Here is a 20,544-nt window from a genome sequence, read left to right as displayed (position 1 = left end):
AGAAATAAAGCAAGATTAGTTGTTAAAGGATATAATCAACTAGAAAAAATTAATTTTGATGAAATATTTGCTCCTGTTGCTAGACTAGAAGCTATAAGAATGCTACTTGCTTTATGAATTTTAATTTGTTTCAAATAGATGTTAAGAGTACTTTTCTAAATAGTTATATTGTTGAAGAAGTTTATGTTGAACAATCCCCTGATTTTGAAAATCATAAATTTTTAGATCATATATTTAAATTAAATAAAGTATTATATGGATTAAAATAAGCTCCTAAAGCTTGGTACGAAAGATTAAGTAAATTTTTATTAGAAAATGATTTTTCTAGAGAAAAAATTAACACTACTCTTTTTATAAAAAGAAAAGATAAAAAAATTCTAGTCATACAAATATATATTGATGACATTATATTTGGGTCTACTAATAAAAATTTATGCCAAAGATTTATCAAGCTTATGTAGGAGAAGTTCGAAATGAGCATGATGGGAGAACTCACATTCTTCTTCGGACTCCAAATCAAACAAATAAAGGAAGGGATCTCCATCACCCAAAGTAAGTACACAGGAGAGCTTTTAAAAAAATTTAGAATAGAGAGCTCAAAAATTGTAAGTACCCCTATGACCCCTTCCTGTAAATTAGAAATGGATGAGCATGGCAAAAGTGTTGATACAAAATTTTATAGAGGCATTATAGGATCTTTATTATATCTGACTGCAAGTAGACCTGATATAATATTCAGTGTATGTATGTGTGCTAGATATCAATCAAATCCTAAAGAATCATACTTAAATATTGTTAAAAATTTTTAGATACTTAAAAGGAACACAAAACCTAGGTCTTTGATTTTCAAAATAATCATCTATGGACTTAATAGTTTTTTATATGCTGACTTTGCTGGATGTAAACTTGATAAAAAAAGTATTAGTGAAACTTGTCAATTTCTAGGAGTAAACTTAATCTTCTGATTTAGCAAGAAGTAAAATTTAGTAGCCTTATCTACGACCGAGGTGAAATATATTGCAACTAAAAGTTGCTGTGCTCAAATCTTGTGGATTAAGCAACAGCTCATAGATTTTGGCATAGAACTTAAAAATATTTTCATAAAATGTAATAACACTAGTGCCATCAATTTAACCAAAAATTCAATTCAACACTCTAAATCAAAACAAATTAAAATTAGACATCATTTTATAAGAGAATATATTCAAAATAATGATATAATGCTTGAATACATAAATACCGAAAATCAATTAGCAGACATTTTCACTAAAGCCTTTAATGAAAATAAATTTTGTGAAATTAGAAGAAAATTGGGCATCTTAGATCCTTCTATTTGAATTTCTATCACAATTTTACTTCTAATTTTTTTTTTAAAAATTCTTAATTTCATTATTCTAATTTTTGAGAGCCATCTATCATTTTTTGAAGATTTTTCAAATCATTTAAAATTCTTTAATACTATTTAGATACCTTCTTAGATTTTTTTCCATTAAAATTTTTTATCAAAAATCACATCAAAATTTACATAGACCCTCAATGACCTTCTCAACTTGATGTGATCATTTTTGATTTTTTTCTTGATTTTTCTCTCTATTTAAATTATTTTTCCCATTGCCTGAAAGAGTCCTGAATGGGGCATCTCATGGGACATCCCATTCATGCGGGTAGGTCATTTATAAGTGAGCCCACCTGATCTTTTTTCAATAGAACAAGGAGTTGGGATGCCTCAAATCCCAAGCCTTCTCCTCTCTCTCTCTCGTCCCAATCAAGAATCCACATCCTTGCTCTCCCATAAACCTCAAAATCCCTCCAAACCAAAAATCATTCTTCTCAAATCCTTGGTTCTCGCAGCTTATTTTTGGTTTTTCCTAAATTTTCAAACCCTAGCCATCAAATTTATGGGAAACCTCTCGAAAAATGACTTCTCCTGCTTGATTTCGGTTCAATCCAACCCTTCTCCACTCTCAAGATCATTTTTCACCTTTCTCTTGCATCACAGCCCCCAAGATGAGGATGCTACAAAGGAGGAAGTCCATGAGATCTCTGGAGGCAGAGGAAAGAAGGAAGAAGATTGCACAAGAGCCACCTCATGCTTCACCTCCTGTGACACCAAGTAAGATCCCTTTGTCTGCTAGAAAAATTACATTGGGTAGGAATGTAGATTTCAAGTTCTTAAGACAAGATGGATTTTCTATTGGGGAGAAGATGATTTGGCAAGGTTGGAAATTCTTTTTGAGTTTGTCTGAACCAGTTTACATAGATTTGGTAAAGAAATTTTATTCCAATCTGATTTTCTCTAAGGGAGTCTTAAAATCTACTGTTAAGGGTGTTCAGATCATTTTAAATACTCCAAGACTAGGTAGATTGCTTCAAATATCCTGTGAAGGTAGTTGTTTGGATGAACTACCTAAGAAAAAAGTTGGACTTAGGACCATACTTGGAAGGGATGATGTGGAAGGTTTACTAAAAATTGAAGCTAAGGATCTGAGTGTGGAGATGAGACTGCTCCACCATATGGTTTCTAAAATTTTTTTTCCTAGAGGGGAAAGATATGATCTGATGACAGGGAGAGACATATGTCTCATGCACCATGTTGTTTCAGAGTCTCTCCTGAACCTTTCATTTTTGATGTTTGATGCTATGAGGGATGCCTTGAGCAGGTCCAAGGCTCCCTTGCCCTATGGTATGGCCCTCACAGTTATCTTCAGAGAGGATAGAGTCAGTTTTGATGGAGAGGCTGTTTGTAGGCTGTCATACACTGACACCTACAACAATCACTCTCTTAGGAGGATGGGATTTGGGAGAGTGGATGGCTAGTGGGCCAAGAGTCATGCTGCAGAGGAGGATAGAGATGAGGATGAGGAGCATGCTGAGGGGGAGGGTCCATCTTCTCCTGTGCCTAAGCCGAGTCCAGTTGTTCATTATATTCCAGAGCCTCAGATAGAACCCTCAGTTAGAGTCTCCCCATCTAGTCATACCATGCCTACTTTCAATTTGGGGGATGTTGATATGGGACAGCTAGCTGAGAGAGTGGTAGAGATTTTATCAGTTCAGCTACAGTGATTTCAGGATCAACTTCTTTAGTCTCACCAATTCCAGCAGCAGTAGTTCCAAGATCGAATTCTGAAGTAGCTTCATCAGTTTCAGCTATACCAGGAGCAGATTCTATAGTAGGTATAGCAGCAGCAGCAGCAGCCACAACAGTTTTACCCTGCCTCTTCGACTGCCTTCTCTGCTCCATTATTGGATTCATCTATTGTCCCACACATTTCTTCATTGATGGAGCTGTTATTGGACTTGAGTATCAAATTGCAGGGTGTGGAGAGCTCCATTCTGAGATTTAGTGGTAGGATCTTTGATTTGGAGAGAGAAATTAGACAGATAGTAGCTTCTCTCTCTACTGACGTGGGCACATCGACTTCTTCTGCACCACAGATGGATGACCTGGCTCGAGAGATAAAGAGACTTCACAATCAGCTTCATTCCTCTCTTGAGTTGCTTCGGACAGACATCAGAGACTCTAGAGACTTCCTATCTGCTGATCTTGATGGGCTCCAAATTACTGTGAGGGAGATCTTGTCCCAGATTGATACCATCAGGACTCAGCTTCAATCTAGGCCCTCTACATCTAGTGAGCCAGCCTTTGTTCAACCTATTGCTTTCCGCCCTCCGACATCTTCCTCTCGGTCCAGATCCTTCGATCGCGGACGAGGCTGATCATGTTTTCATCTATCTAGATCTCGTGCTTAATGTCCAGTCTCTCTAATTTTATTTTGTATTAGATTACTTAGTTATATTTTATAGATTGGATGTATGAGAGTTTTATGCTCTTTATGACTCTTGTAACCTCTATTTTTTGTGTATATGAATGAGGTGAAGCGAAATTTCAGTACAGGGGTAAAATGATAATTTTAAATTTTTTTCAAAATCACTATTTTATAGTGAAAATTATTAATTAATCTAATTAATTAACATGTATTTATCCTAAACTAGGATCTAAATATGATATATAGCATGCATGTATTTAAATTTGAAATTCAAATTTTTACAGTAAATAATTTACTGTTATGTGTTCAGAACATATTATCTTTGTGCGGATAGTTGATCGTCGCAATCTGATAACCATCAAGAGGGTCTGATCATCACAATGCAGCCACACAGTGTGTGTCTGGCCTCTGCGGATCGTCCACATGAAGCTTCCGGTCTGATCGGCTCCACACGAATGCTAGTTCGTGACTGCACCTTTTTTACGGCCGATGTTGATCGAACTCCTTCGATCAATATCTACTAACTTTTTAGATGCTCCAGATCATCAGCAAATATGATAAAGAGGTTGATGATGCTCTCCTTGAAGTTTGGTAGGCTCACGACACTCGTAGCTCATGTTCTCACTTCCCGAACCCTAAGCCAAAACCCTAGGGTACACAAGAAAAGCTTGCACCCACTTCTCTCTCCTTTTTCTCTTCTTTTCTTTTCTTTTCTCATGCAAGAAACCTCTCTCACGCCACCCTTTTTTCTCTGATATCCTGTGTGCACACCCTCTCTTATCTCCTTTTTAAAATGATGCAAGATCGCATCTTTGCAGCATTTTTACCGGATGAGAGGATAAAGATAAGTGGTTGCTCATTTGAATTCAAATCGAATTTGAATTCAAATGCCAACCAACTCATTCCTTCCACTCTATGCATGAGAAGAGAGGAGGCATGGCTTCTCTTGTGCGTGGAGAATTTACACGAGAAATTTTTTCTCGGGTAAAACAAATGGCGCAAGGATAAGGCTAGGTGGCGCATGGATTGGTTGCTCATTCAAATTCAAACTTTCTTTTGAATTTGAATGGCCAACCAACCATCTTTATCCACCATATGGCATACAAATGTGGGGCGTGGGAAGGCCTTTGCGTGGGAGAAAACTCATGAGAAGTTGCTCTCGTGAATTCAAATGAGCACAGAAGAAGTGAGGTGGCGCAGGGAGTTGAGGTCAAGGTGGTTTCTGATTTTAAATCAACCTAATTGAACCAACTTAATTAAAATAAGTTAGGTCCAATTAGACTAATTTAAATCCAACTTAATTAGACTTATTTAGGCTCAATAAAATCCTAATCAAATCAGGAATTGACTAAGCCCAACCCCTGATCAAATTAGGGACCAAACCACTTCGACGATTAGGTCAATACTTAACCTAATCGGGTCAAACCCAACTGAATCCAATTCAATTGAACTTGATCCAAAAATAATTACTCAATCAAATTAAGTTAATTAGTGATCAAATCATTAATTAATCCTCTCATAAATACTGAGTCCAAATCCGATGGGCAATCGGGTATCAAAATCCATCGATATGAAACCTTGATCGAAGAGTTCCAAACCAGTGGGACTCTTGACCCCGGTACCCAAAATGTGTGGGACTCGTGATCAGAGAATCCTGATTCTCGATCACAGAGTCCCAGACATATAGGACTCATAGTCCACTAGCATTAGGACTCTTCATCAGCCATCAGATCAGATAGAAACCTCTAATGTGTGTGACCCCGCAGGTTCGAACCTAAGCCGGTAGCAAAGGAACCAATTCCTGTACTAATCGAAGTGACCATCTAGCAATGGTACCCGACATCCAGATAGATCGAATAGTCGCAATCTCAACATTCAGAACCTACGTGAATATGGTTACTGTATAATTCATCGCTTTTGACCCCTGTGTTTAGGATGACTCAGGGTTAAACTGTCAACCTTGATTAGATCATCCGAATCATGCTCAACTCAAACAGTCCTGTGACTCCTCACTAGGACTACCCTGGCCAAGGTTTTGCTAAATTGAAACATGACTGTACATAGCTCCTGAACTGGAGTGGTCAATCCCATCTTGACACACGCACCGACAAGTCAAGTACTTGACTACACCCAGCATCCTTCCGTCACTGAATTAGAAATTCAGGTAGTCCAGTGCCTAAGTGAAGTGAGTTGCTTGCAAGTCACCGTGGCAGTCTAAGGTCGGAGGGACATTTATACCCATATCCCATCGGAGCAAATCTTGACAGTAGAAATTACTCTGGAGTCGATCATGTTCAGTGCAGATGTACCCTTACATCTCACCTGTATGCCATACCAGTGTCTCCACACTCCTTGGTTAAGAGGACAACCAACCCATATGGTACACAACGACCTATGCTTGTTAAACATTATCGTCCTTGGTAACAACATATCATTTAGTCGCGAACAGGTTTAAGGACTAAACGACAAATCCTCCTTTGTCGAGTCTAAATAGTCCTAAGGACTTCACCACAACATAGGAGTTCATTAGAAGATGAAACAATTTGTGATGAAAAAGCCAAAATAATTTTTATTTATTTATAATTTATATACCAATATAAAAATAATCACAACCATCAACAGACTGACGATTGACTTTGGAACACTATTTTCAACAATCTCTCACTTGGCCTAAAGCCAATCGGTGCAGTATCTAATACCCATCTTTGACTTGAAGTCGTCGAACTCCTTCACCGCAATGGCTTTAGTGAATGGGTCGGTCAGGTTCTCCTTCCCATCGATCTTCTGAAGGTTGACATCACCTCGATCCATGATTTTTCAGATGAGATGGTAGCAGCGTAGAATATGCTTCATCCACTGGTGTGCCTTCGGTTCCTTCGCCTGAGCAATGGCTCCAGAGCTGTCACAGTAGAGCAAAACTGGACCAATGAGGGGGGGTGCTACTCTGAGCTCGGTGATGAATTTTCTCAGCCACACCACTTCTTTGGCAGTATCTGATGCAGTGACATACTCTGCCTCGCAAACTGAATCAGCCACTGTGTGCTGCTTGGAACTCTTCCAGCAGACAGCCCCACCATTAAGGGCAAAAACAAATCCCAACACACTCTTGCTGTCATCATGATCAGACTGGAAACTAGAGTCTGTAAACCCTATAAGTCTCAAGTCCGATTCACCATAAACAAGCCACTGATCCTTAGTATTTCTTAAATACTTCAGGATGGTTTTAACAACCTTCCAGTGATTCTCTCTTGGATCAGATTGGTATCTACTCACTACCCCTAGTGAGTATGCCACATCTGATCGTGTACATGTCATGGCATACATGATAGATTCCACTGTCGAAGCATATAAAATTTTACCCATACACTCTCTCTCTTGAGGTGTTGTCGAACAATCCCTTTTCGAGAGAGAAATTCCATGGCCTATCGGTAGATAGCCTTTCTTGGAAATCTCCATGCTGAACCTCTTCATCATAGTATCAATGTACGTGGACTGGGATAAGCCAAGCAACCTTTTAGATCTATCCCTATAGATCCTCATCCTTAGGATGTAGGAAACTTCTCCCAGATCCTTCATGGAGAACTGTGATGACAGTCAAATCTTTATTCCTTGTAATGCAGGGACATCATTCCTGATTAAGAGAATGTCATCCACATACAATACAAGAAATATCACTACTGGACCATTAGCCCACTTATAAATGCAGGGCTCTTCTCTGTTCTTAACGAAGCCATACGTCTTGATCGTCCTATCAAAATGTATGTTTCAACTCCGGGATGCCTGCTTAAGTCCATAAATGGACCTCTGTAGCCTGCACACCTTAGACTCATCTGTGGATGTGAACCCTTCAGGTTGTATCATATACACCTCTTTATCCAGCTCTCCATTTAGGAAAGCTATTTTCACATCCATCTGCTAGATTTCATAGTCCAGATGGACAGCTATCGTAAGCATAATCCGAATGAATTTGAGCATTGCCATAGGAGAAAATATCTCATCATAGTCTATACCATAACGTTGATGATATCCCTTGGCAACCAGACGGACTTTATAGGTCTCCACCTTTCCATCTGCGCCTCTCTTCCTCTTGAAGACCCACTTACACCCTATGAGTTTTACTCCTTTGGATGGGTCAACTAATGTCCACACATCATTGACCTTCATGGACTCTATTTTGGATTTCATGGCCTCTAGCCATTTCTCAGAGTCAGGTCTCTGCATTGCATCCATGTAGGTGTTCGGATCCTCATCGTTTTCATCAAGTTCGATAGGATCGCCATCCCGGACCAAGAAACCATAGTATCTGTCTGGTTGATATGGTACTCTACCAGATAGCCTTAAGGGTGCAAGAACAATGGGCTCCAGATCTAATCTAACCAAATTCGGTCAGGTTCAGCTACTTGTGTCGATTTTTCTACCTGTCGAACTTTTTCAAGTTCGACCTTAGAGGCAACAGTCTCTTCACCAAGAAACTCCTTTTCTAAAAAAATTACCTTAAGGCTGACAAACACCTTTTTCTCATCAGCTAGGTAGAAATAATACCCTTTGGTCTCTTTTGGATACCCTATGAAATAACACTTGTCAGACCTAGGTCCAAGCTTGTCCGTAATTAAACGTTTAACATAAGCCAGACATCCTCAAATCCTAAGGTGCGAGAGTACTGGCTTACGTCCTATCCATATCTCATATGGTGTTTTGGTTACAGACTTACTCGAAACCCTATTTAGAAGGTAACAAGCCAATTCGAGCACATATCCCCAGAGAGAGATCGACAGCTAGCAAACCCCATCATGGATCGAACCATGTCCAACAAGGTCCGATTCCTCCTTTTAGATACACCATTATGCTGTGGTGTTCCAAGAGGAGCCCATTGAGAGAGAATTCCATTCTCTCCAAGATATGTTAGAAACTCATTGGAAAGGTATTCACCTCCTCGATCAGATTGAAGAGTTTTAATACACTTCTCAGTTTATTTTTCTACCTCATTTCGGAATAGTTTAAACATTTCAAATGACTCCAACTTATGCTTCATTAAGTAGACATACCCATACCTCGATAGGTCGTCTGTGAAGGTTATGAAGTAGAAATATCCACCTCTTGCACTTGAGCTCATGGATCCACATACATCAGAATGTACCAGACCAAAAAGTTCACTGGCTCTCTCACCTTTTTCAGTAAAAGGTGACTTGGTCATCTTTCCAAGAAGACAGGACTCACAGGTTGAAAGTGATTCACAATCACAAACTTCAAGAATTCATTCTTGAGCCAACCTGTTTATCTTGTTCTTATTGATATGACCTAGCCTACAGTGCCAAAGGTAGATTTCTGACACATTATCTATTCTAGGGCATTTACCGAAGGTTTGAACCACATTAATAGGTTGTGATAGTAAGTAAATTCTATTATTTAGTTGTCCAACAAATATTGTAACACTATTCAAAATGATATTGCAAATATTTTCTTTTATTAAAAATTCATAACCGTACATGGCCAAAAGGCCTACAGAAATAATATTTAATAAAAAGTTTGGACAATAGTGACATTCACTCAGAATTATATTACGAGAATTGATTAGAAGGTTCATGATTCCTAAAGCTAGAACTAGAACTTTGCTTCCATCTTCAACATTCAGGAACCTCTTGCCTTCATCCAATCTCCTACTGACCTGCAGACCCTGCATCGAATTACAGATATGATAAGGGCTTCCGGTATCCAATACCCAGGCAGTAGTATCACAAATGAAAAAGTTGCAAGGTGTTATCATATAATTACCTTGCTTCTTCTTCGGCCTGTTTGGGTCCAGGGAGGCAATATATAGAGGACAGTTCCTCTTCCAGTGCCCCTACTTCTTGCAAAAGAAGCACTCCGCCTGGCTCTGGTCGGACTTGCGCTTCTTGGTCTGGCCCTGTGCAGACATCCCAGCATGCGGCTGCACCTTCTTGTTCTTCTTCTTCTTGTTCTTCTTCCCTTTCTTAAAGGGTCGACGTCCAAAAGAAGACCCTCCCACAACATTCACCGATTTCTTATGGAGCTGGTGGTCCTTCTCAAAGTTCTGCAGCAACCCCAACAAGCCGTGGTAATTCACTGCAGGCTTTGTCATTTGAAAATGAGTAAGGAAGGGGAGGAAGGACTTGGGCAAAGAATTAAGGATCGCATCCTTACCGAGCTGCTCGTGCAAGGGAAAGCCCAGTTTACTTAGGCACTCAATCATTTTGATCATGTACAGTACATGATCGATGACTGAGGTCCCATCCCTCATCCGAGTATTGAAAATGACACAACTAGTTTTGTGCCTTTCAATGTCATCAGGCGTGCCAAAGGAGTCATTCAACATTTGAAACATCTCCTGCGGCTGGGCATTTTCGAACCTGCGGCTGAACTCATCATTCATTGCCGCCAGCATTATGCACCGAACGGTGGTGCGGTCATTGAGCCACTTCTGGTAAGTATCTCGGATCGTCCCTTTAGCATTTGGGGCTGGCTCCTCGGGTGTCAGATCCGTTACTACATAAAGGATCCGCTCATGCTCAAGGATGATTTTTAATTTTCGATATCAGCTATCGAAATTAGGTCCCATGAGCTTGTCATTATCTAATAATGATCGAAGTGACAGGATAGTGACCATAGCTGCATAAAGAAAAATCAGATCTCTATTAGTATATAAATTATTAATACTAAAGACTTAGACTTTAGTCTAAAGTTTCTCTCAATATTTTTACGAACTAGTAGCCTCAACCTCCAATTCGAGAAATTACTTTAATTCCTTAGTGGGTACAAGAATCCACACAGACTACACATGAGCCCAACTTTGGTTGGTCAACCCCTGTGCATCTATGGGTAGGTTCATAACCAGTTGTTTCTCTAAACAACTTCTAGTAATTAATTTTGCCCCAGAACCTAATCAGTAGGCTTTGGCCTCCACTGAAAAGATCTAGTTAGGTCCAACCATTAACATGATTAGATTTGGTGAATCAGATCAATAAATAATCTGGCCCGACTTTGGCCGGCCAACCTGACCACCATCAGAAAGACTCAATCAAATTATCATACTATAAATGATAATTCTATTAGTCAATAAGCACTAGGCCTTTGGGCCTCCAATGATTATTAAACTAATGGACTCATTATCACTCACTTAATAGGAGGCTATGACTTAGTTATCACTATAACTTAATCATTTTAGGGACCTAATAATTTTTAAAGATTTTTATGAAAGGATAGAAGAGAAGAAATTAACCAGCTAATTTCAATCCTCCCACTGACTTCACCAACTCAGATTAAAAAGTATTTAATTAAAGTCAGCATTAGGAGCACCTAAATCAGTCACACTGATTTACCTAATGACATGGGTGAGCCCTAATCACCAAGTGATCTAATCAAAACCTAACTCACCAGGTTGGCCAGGTAAGTGAGATCAGTGGTGGGGATAAGCCATTAACTCGTCAGAGATCGAATCAATGCGAGTAGCTCCCACTTAAAAACCATTGGTCAAACTGCCAAACTTACCTTAGACACCAACCGGTTCATTAGTTTTAATTTGATCAACTTAGTAAATATGGTTCCACCGCGTAGTCATGAATTAAGTCCATCTTGGTCTAGTTAAAGACATGGACCCATTCAACTACAACTATTGGAGTTGAGTCTAGAGCGTCCTTGACCTAATCTAATTCAACTTTTGATTAGATTTGATCAATTACTCTAATTTAGTCTATTTTTTTAAGCTAACTTTAGGTCTAACCCAATTATGGACCTAATCCATCTAACCCATTGACCCATAAGTTTATGCAATTGTCTTAGATCTTAATTCACAATTCTAGACCAACTTGACAACACTTAATTCCTTTAATTAAGTATTTGGGCTAATGGGTCAGTGTTTGGCATTTCGAAAATAATTTTTAAATTTGAAAGGTTTTATTTTCTATTCACCAAATATGTTGACTCATTTCACAAACTGATCAGCATATTTCATAAACAGCAATCCTATTGCTAATTACATAACAAAAAATAACTCAATCAAAATAAATCATGAATATTTCTTTAGATCTAATCTAATACATTCATGATAAATTTTATAATTGAACCTTTACAATTAAGTCCTTTCGCTACTTCATCTGCATGGGATATAATTGCAGCGGTACCCCTACCGTCATAGGAGAACCCCATCGAATGGGAGGAGAGGGCCTTTAAACCCTATTTTTCTCCTATGATCGGACGACCATGGCAACCAACCCAATTAGATTACTTGCTACTTGGATCAAATATATCTAAATATACCAATTTCAAAATTTAAATTTCAAATTTCAAATTTTAAATTTTAAATTTTGAATTTCAAATTTCAAACAAATTTTAAATTTCAAATTTCAAATTTTTGAATTTCAAATTTTGAATTTCAAATTTGAAATTTTAATCAAATTTCAAATTTCAAATTTTGAATTTTAAATTTTTAAATTTTGAATTTTGAATTTCAAATTTTAAAATTCAAATTTCAAATTTTGAATTTCAAATTTTTGAATTTTGAATTTCGAACAAGTTTCAAAATTCAAATTTCAAATTTTGAATTTCAAATTTTAAATTTAAACTTTTAGATTACAACTTAATCTAAGCAAGTAAATGTATATCATATTTTCGAACCTACTCTGATACCATTTGAAGCAAAATTTCAGTACAGGGGTAAAATGGTAATTTTAAAACTTTTTCAAAATTACTATTTTACAGTAGAAATTATTATTTAATCTAATTAATTAATATATATTTACACTATACTAAGATCTAAATATGATATATAGCATGCATGCATTTAAATTTGAAATTCAAATTTTTACAGTAAATAATTTACTGTTATATGTTCAGAACATATTACCTTTGTGCAGGTAGTTGATCGCCGCAATCTGATAACCGTCGGGAGGGTCTGATCATCGCAACCTAGTTACACAGTGTGTCTGACCTCTGTGATCGTTCACACGAAGCTCCTGATCTGATCGACTTCTCATGAATGCTAGTTCGTGACGGTACTTTTCTGATGGCCGATGTTGATAGAATTTCTTCGATCGATATCGATTGAACTCCTTCGATCGATGTCTACCGACTTCTTAGATACTCCAGATTAACAGCAAATATGATAGAGAGGTTGATGATGCTCTCTCTGAAGTTTGGTGGGCTCACGACACTCGTAGCTCACATTCTCACTTCCCGAATCCTAAGCCAAAACCTTAGGGTACACAAGAAAAGCTTGCACCCACTTCTCTCTCCTTTTTCTCTTCTTTTCTTTTCTTTTCTCATGCAAGAAACCTCTCTCATGCCACCCTTTTTTCTCTGATATCCCGTGTGCACGCCCTCTCTTATCTCCTTTTTAAAACGATGCAAGACCGCATCTTTGCAGCATTTTTACCACGTGAGAGGATAAAGATAAGTGGTTGCTCATTTGAATTCAAATCGAATTTAAATTCAAATGCCAACCAACTCATTCCTATCTACTCTACGCATGAGAAGAGAGGAGGCGTGGCTTCTCTTGTGCGTGGAGAATTTACATGAGAAACTCTTTCTCGTGTAAAACAAATGGCGCAAGGATAAGGCTAGGTGGCGCATGGATTGGTTGCTCATTCAAATTCAAACTTTCTTTTGAATTTGAATGGCCAACCAACCATCTTTATCCACCATATGGTGCACAAATGTGGGGCATGGAAAGGCCTTTGCGTGGGAGAAAATTCATGAGAAGTTGCTCTCGCAAATTCAAATGAGCGCAGAAGAAGTGAGGTGGCGCAGGGAGTTGAGGTCAAGGTGGTTTTTAATTTTAAATCAACCTAATTGAACCAACTTAATTAAAATAAGTTAGGTCCAATTAGACTAATTTAAACCCAACCTAATTAGGCTCATTTAGGCTCAATAAAATCCTAATCAAATCAGGAATTGACTAAGCCCAACCCCTGATCAAATCAGGGACCAAACCACTTCGATGATTAGGTCAACACTTAACCTAATTGGGTCAAACCCAACTGAATCCAATTCAATTGGACTTGATCCAAAAATAATTACTCAATCAAATTAAGTTAATTAATGATCAAATCACTAATTAAATCTCTCATAAATACTGAGTCCAAATTCGATGGGCAATTGGGTATCAAAGCCCATCGATATGAAACCTTGATCGAAGAGTCCCAAACCAGTGGGACTCTTGACCCCGGTACCCAAACTGTGTGGGACTCATGATCAGAGAATCCTAATTCTCGATCACAGAGTCTTAGACATGTAGGACTCATAGTCCACTATCATTAGGACTCTTCATCAGCCATCAGATCAGATAGGAACCTCTAATGTGTGTGACCCCGCAAGTTCGAACCTAAGCCGGTAGCACAGGAACCAATTCCTGTACTAATCGAAGTGACCATCTAGCAATGGTACCCGATATCTAGATAGATCGAATAGTCACAATCGCAACATTCAGAACCTACGTGAATATGGTTACTGTATAATTCATCCCTTTTGACCCCTGTGTTTAGGACGACTCAGGGTTAAACTGTCAACCCTTATTAGATCATCCGAATCATGTTCAACTCAAATAGTCCTGTGACTCCTTACTAGGACTACCCTGGTTAAAGTTTTACTAAATTAAAATATGACTGTACACAGTTCCTGAACTGGAGTGGTCAATCTCATCTTGACACACTCATCGACAAGTCAAGTACTTGACTACACCCAGCATCCTTACGTCATTGAATTAGAAATTCAGGTAGTCTAGTGCCTAAGTGCAGTAAGTTGCTTGCAAGTCACCGTGGCGGTCTCAGGTCGAAGAGACATTTATATCCATATCCTATTGGAGCAAATCTTGACAGCAGAAATTGCTCCGGAGTCGATCACGTTCAGTACAGATGTACCCTTATATCTCACCTGTATGCCATACCAGTGTCTCCACATTCCTTGATTAAGAGGACAACCAACCCATATGGTACACAATGACCTATGCTTGATAAATGTTATCGTCCTTGGTAACAATGTATCATTTAGTCACGAACAGGTTTAAGGACTAAACGACAAATCCTCCTTTGTCGAGTCTAAATAGTCCTAAGGACTTCACATAATATAGGAGTTCATTAGAAGATGAAACAATTTGTGATGAAAAAGTCAAAATAATTTTTATTTATTTATAATTTATATACTAATACAAGAATGAGCACAACCGTCAACAGGTTGACGATTGGCTTTGGGGCACTATTCCCAACATGAGGTTGTTTCCTTTCTACTCATATCTCTTTGGATGAATATTTATTATCATATCCCTTTGGTTATATGAATATTTATTATTATGTCTCTTTGGATGAATGAATGCTTAGTATCATTTCTTATTGGATGGATGAATGTGGTATCATGCTCTATTTTCTTGATACTTGACTTAACACCATAAACATCCTACTCCTCTAGTTTATTCTTTTTGATAATGTCAGAAAGGGAGAGAAATAATGGAGAAATAAAAAAAATAATGATAAAGGGGGAGAAATAAAGGTAAATGGAGAAAATAATGCATTTGGGGGAGAAATAATAATATAATGATAAAGTGTGAAAATGGTGTAGTTCTTAAAATCTTTTGAAAATTCTTTGCTCTTTTTAAGCTTTTTAACAATTTTTACTCTGATACAATATTTTATACTAAATTGTAAAAGCTCTGATACTATTACACCTATTTTTTTAACAGCTCTGATACTGATTCATAAATTTTTTTAAACTCTAATATATTTATTGTTACATTCATTTTGATACCATTTGAAAACTTGCTCTGATTAACCTATTTATCTCAAATGCTCTACTAATCTTATTTTTGCACTGATACCAAATTGACTCAATACATTCATTTTTGATTCTTGCTCTAATTATCTCGCTCTTACTTTAACATCAAGACAAAAAAAAGAAAAGAGATATACCTTCTCATATCTATTGCTCTGATACTAGAATCAAAAATTTTTTTATATACACTCTTTATATAAGAAAAGGGAGAGATTTGTTTTTAAATAATCAAAATAATCTAATCCACACAAGAAAAAAAATTTTTTGATTGAATAAGGACAATCTTTAGAAATTTTCTAATTCATTCATAAATTGTTTGAGCTAAATGAGTTAATTTATTAAAGTTTATATATCATGACTCTCTATGATTGAATTCTTGGCATAGTTCTTCTAGTGCTTCACAAACCCAAATTACTTAAGCTTTAAAGATATTTTTTTTTATGAACACTCAAATATTTTGTCATCATCAAAAAGAGGAAGATTGTTGCTCCAAAAATTAATTTTGATGATCACAAACTATTTGAAGGGACTACTAATGAGTTTTCTATATTTAGAGATTATTTTTATAATATTTCAGATAGTCCAAAAGATTGGATTTGAAAAGCTTCATCAAATATACCAAAAGTTGAAGTTTCAGCAAGTTGGTGAAGTTTTGAAGGCTTTTGAGAGTGTCCAAACTGATTTGAATTCATTTGAGAATATTTGGATGAGTTCTGATAAGTTTCGAACCTTAAATGCATAAAAAATTGGGTTAGAATATGATGGGACAACCCACCTGGGTCGTCCCCTTCTGTTGGCAGTCGGCACACAGTATTTTGGATCATGGCATGCTGTGGGATGACCCACCTGGGATGCCTCATATAATTCGGATGCCCTCCTGAGACCCTGAGACCAAAACAGAAAATATGACTTTCTGTCTGGCTATTTGGGATGCCCCAAAGCCAGTGGGATGCCCCATTCTGGGTGAGCTGCATAACGGCTAGTTTTCAGTCTATTTTTGATGTATTTAATGTGCATTAAACACACTCCAACGGCTCTAAACCAACTCTAAGATATTTTCAAGGGTAAATGGCAATTATAAATGCTCTATTCAAATGAGAAATCATAAGATTTTTACAAGCTCAAAGATTAAATCTAAGAAAAACTATTTTCAGCCCTAAAAGAGAGATTGAAGCATTTAAGCACCTCACCAACCACTCTCCAGCAGTAATCAAGTATGAAATTTATTGAGAGTAAACAGCAAAGGCTTCCACCCCTTAAGTATTATATTTCTATTGCTTTTATTGTGTGTATTTAAGGGGTTTGTGTGCTAAAATTTGTATACTCTATTTTTTCTGAAATAGTTTTTGGGTGTTTGAGTTTTAGGGGTTTTCAAAACTCATTTGGGTTGATTCAAATCCTGAATCGGAGTGTTGAGGGTTGGTTTGTACCTAAAAAATAAGTATTCTTACTTGGAAGGCAAGAGTCAGAAGTGTCCAACGTGGTGTAATCCATTGTTATCCATTCAGTGAATTGTATTCCCAAGTAGGGACTTAGGGAGTGGATGTAGGTGCAAGGTTGGCATCAAACCACTATAAATTTCTTGTGTTTGTTATGCTTGCCTCTCTTATCTTGTTCTTTGTTCTCATTACTTGCTTACTTCTTATTTATATTTAATTTTGTTTCTATTACAAGTTGATACACTCACTCTTCACCTTGGTACATTGCTTAAGTAGTTCAATCTTTAAAATTTTAAAAAAGACTCAATTCACCCCCCCCCCCCTCCTCCTGGGCTCCATATCTGGGCAACATCAAGGCATGCATTTTAAAAAATTTTGCACAACAAAAGATAGTAGATGAAATATTTTAATCTCCTATGCATCCTTTAGATTAGATCCAAACTACCTACTAAGGATTTATGACATGAAATTTGCATACAAAAAAGAATGATATAAAGAAAAAACCGCATCGATCATATCAATATCCTAGATCAGATCTAACCATTAGATCTAATCAGATGAGTTCAGAACTCATTACCTTTGCACAGATCAATGATCGTCACTGCTGATAGGTATGGTATAAGACTCTTTCTAATGTTGAGTAGTCGCACAGCTCGTCCAGCCTCTATAGGTTATCCACTCGAAGCTCTGATTGGATCATCCTTCCTAGGAGTGCTAGCTCGTGCAGAAGGCACTAGATGGCTGGAATAAACTTCTTCCTTTGGATCATCTGAACTCTTTTAGATCAAAGGATAGAGCTACATGAGGAGATGGTAGTGTGGGAGATTGAAACATGACCCTCTTGTATTTCTTCTCACACAAAAACCTAAAGTCGAAACCCTAGAACCCACCCTAGACCTCACGCCCAAAGAGAAAGGTCTCTACCTCTGTTTCTTACGCACAGAAGCCCGCCCCCTCTCTGTTTCACATCTCCTCTCTCTCAAAAGAGATTTCTCATGATAAAATTCAATCATTTTATCGCACAAAATGAGAGGAGATTTTAAGGTGGCTTGGAGAGGTGAAGGGATAAGGATAGAGTGGTTAGATGTAGTTCAAATTCAAACCAATTTGAATCTGAAACTCAACAACTTATCCTTATCCAAGTGAGGTGCCACAAGAGCTGAGGCATGAGATATTTCTCATGCCATTCACTTCACAATTTATCACACAAACTTCAGCCTTCCAAAGGTGATGACGCCAAGATATGTATAAGGATAAGTGCAAGATTGTTTTTAGTCAAATTTCAAATGATTTGAATTTGAATGAAGAACCAACTTATCCTCATCCAAAAGAAACCAGAGAAGGGGGCGACAATGCACTTCTAGGCATGAAAAATATTCACATAAGAACCTTTTTGCCATGAAGAAAAGGCAGGCATAGAGAAGAGGTGGTGCAAGGGTTGGTTCAATTCGAATTCGAATTCTTATCCAATTAGGTTCTTAATCCAATCAAATTAAGTTAGACTCAGTTAGACCATTGAATCTAATCTAATTAGATAACAAATAACTTCAATTAAATTCTAATCAAATTAAAAATTAATCAAGTTTAAATTTTGATCAAATCAGGAATCAAACACTCTTAGCGATTAGGTCATCTCATTGAAGGAAAAAATCGGCTTTTCCCTTGTAGGATCTTCCAGATCTAATGAGATCTGGGGTGGAATATTTCAAAAAAAATTATCCTATAATATTTCAAATATAAGGTCTATTAGATTTAATTCCTATTATCTAATATTAAATCTAAAATTAAATCTAAAATCATGAGGAATAAAGAAATACCTCTAGGGTAACTAGATTACCCTGTAGATGATCGCAGCAATGCCCGGGGTTCTAAAATAGCCATGCAATCATCTGGCCTCTACCAATATCCACTCAAGCATGATCTAGATCATCTTTTCCTTGCGAATCTCTGCTCCAAAAATCAGATCTGGATCTGATCTAGAAGATCTTCAAAAGATCTTCTGAAGCTGGAGCAGTAGCTTCTCGATAAATCCCTGCAGCCTTCTGATCAGGGAGCCACCATGCCTTGGACAAGCACCAGATGGATGCCCAACTTCTTGGACATGAAGAGGGGAGAGAGAGGACCAGAGGGGGCATAGAGAAGTGGAGGGATATCAGGCTTTTGCTGGGTATTGAGTAGATTTTCTAAACCCTAGGCGCAGACGGGGTTTAAATAGACCCTACTGCGCCATGCAGTGCCACATCATTCGACCAATCAAAAAATTCTAATTAATTCTGAAAAAATTTTGATTGGTAGAGTGATATCATTTGATAATATCAGATAAGAATCCTCACAATCCCTCCTACTGTTGGCACCAACACTGGAAAAGCATAGTGAGATTGGCGCCCCACAGTCCAAGTTGATCAAGGGATCAGAGTCCTCATCTCATGGGACTCTATCCTTATCCACTTGGGACGCACACCATATCTGATTGTGGCACCTATTTTGAGGCCCAATTTAGCAGATAGACACTCCACTAAAACTCTCCAATGACCTCTTGCCAAGTGGCCTTCAGTCCAAGGTCCATGGGTCAACGTTTGACCAATGTCCTAAAATGAAAATGGCAGGTGACAGGAATTGGCAGGTGTTATCTTAAATTCATCTCATGAATTAAGACAAAACTTTTCTGAGCTGGACTGACTCCAGTCAGACTGAGAAAAACCTTTTCAAGGTTCTTTGGGTGAGTCAAATCACATTTGGCTCAGTCGAGATGAAAAAGATTATACGAGGAGAAAGTTAGGCTCAATCCTGTGCTAGCACGATTTTCTTGAACCTAGTTGGATCTAATCCAAATCAATCGAACTGGGCTAGCTCAATTGATGACATCCAGACCCTAACTCTTGTTTGTGTGACCCAGTTAGGTTCATTTTCGTATGGTAATGAGACATGTCATGATCTCATCATTGACATCATCGAAACTCCTTTCGATGGATCAGAACTCTTCTGATTCAGACAATTAGAATGATCGATCATCAAGATCATTCTAATTGCTCCCAAAATCCATCAGTGACACCTAGCAGTATATGGTGGCAATCCATCAGAAATGAAGATGAACCTCTCGATGCAGCTACCTGTGTGATTGAGTTCTTCTATCATGAGTCCCGACTAAATTAGGGTTAAGGTGAACTCGTCAAACCCAACATCAGTCATATGAATCAATCGATCGATCCGAGTCTGATGTGAAACCTTAATGGAAAACTCTTTTCCATTATTTCACTCTGCAATGGCCATGGGCTTAAGGACTCGATCTTTCGATCATCATAGGACTACTCCTCTTATCTACTGAGGTTGATAGATCTCATCTTGGTGCAATCTGGTTCCTACAATGAATATGCTACAGCCAACATACACCTCAGAATTTCGAATGGCTAGGAGATCGAGTTATGATGTAGTCAAACTATAACATACTCAAGGTGAACTGTCGATGTACCTCAGATCAAAGAACTAGATACACAGCTGCAGCATCGAGCTAGTCATCGACGAGAAGGTAGATTTTCTTATGACTGCTCGAGGTGGTCACGCTC

Source organism: Elaeis guineensis, chromosome 5, assembly GCF_000442705.2.
Source record: "Elaeis guineensis isolate ETL-2024a chromosome 5, EG11, whole genome shotgun sequence".
Lineage (NCBI taxonomy): Eukaryota > Viridiplantae > Streptophyta > Magnoliopsida > Arecales > Arecaceae > Elaeis > Elaeis guineensis.
This window is presented reverse-complemented; position numbering follows the sequence as displayed.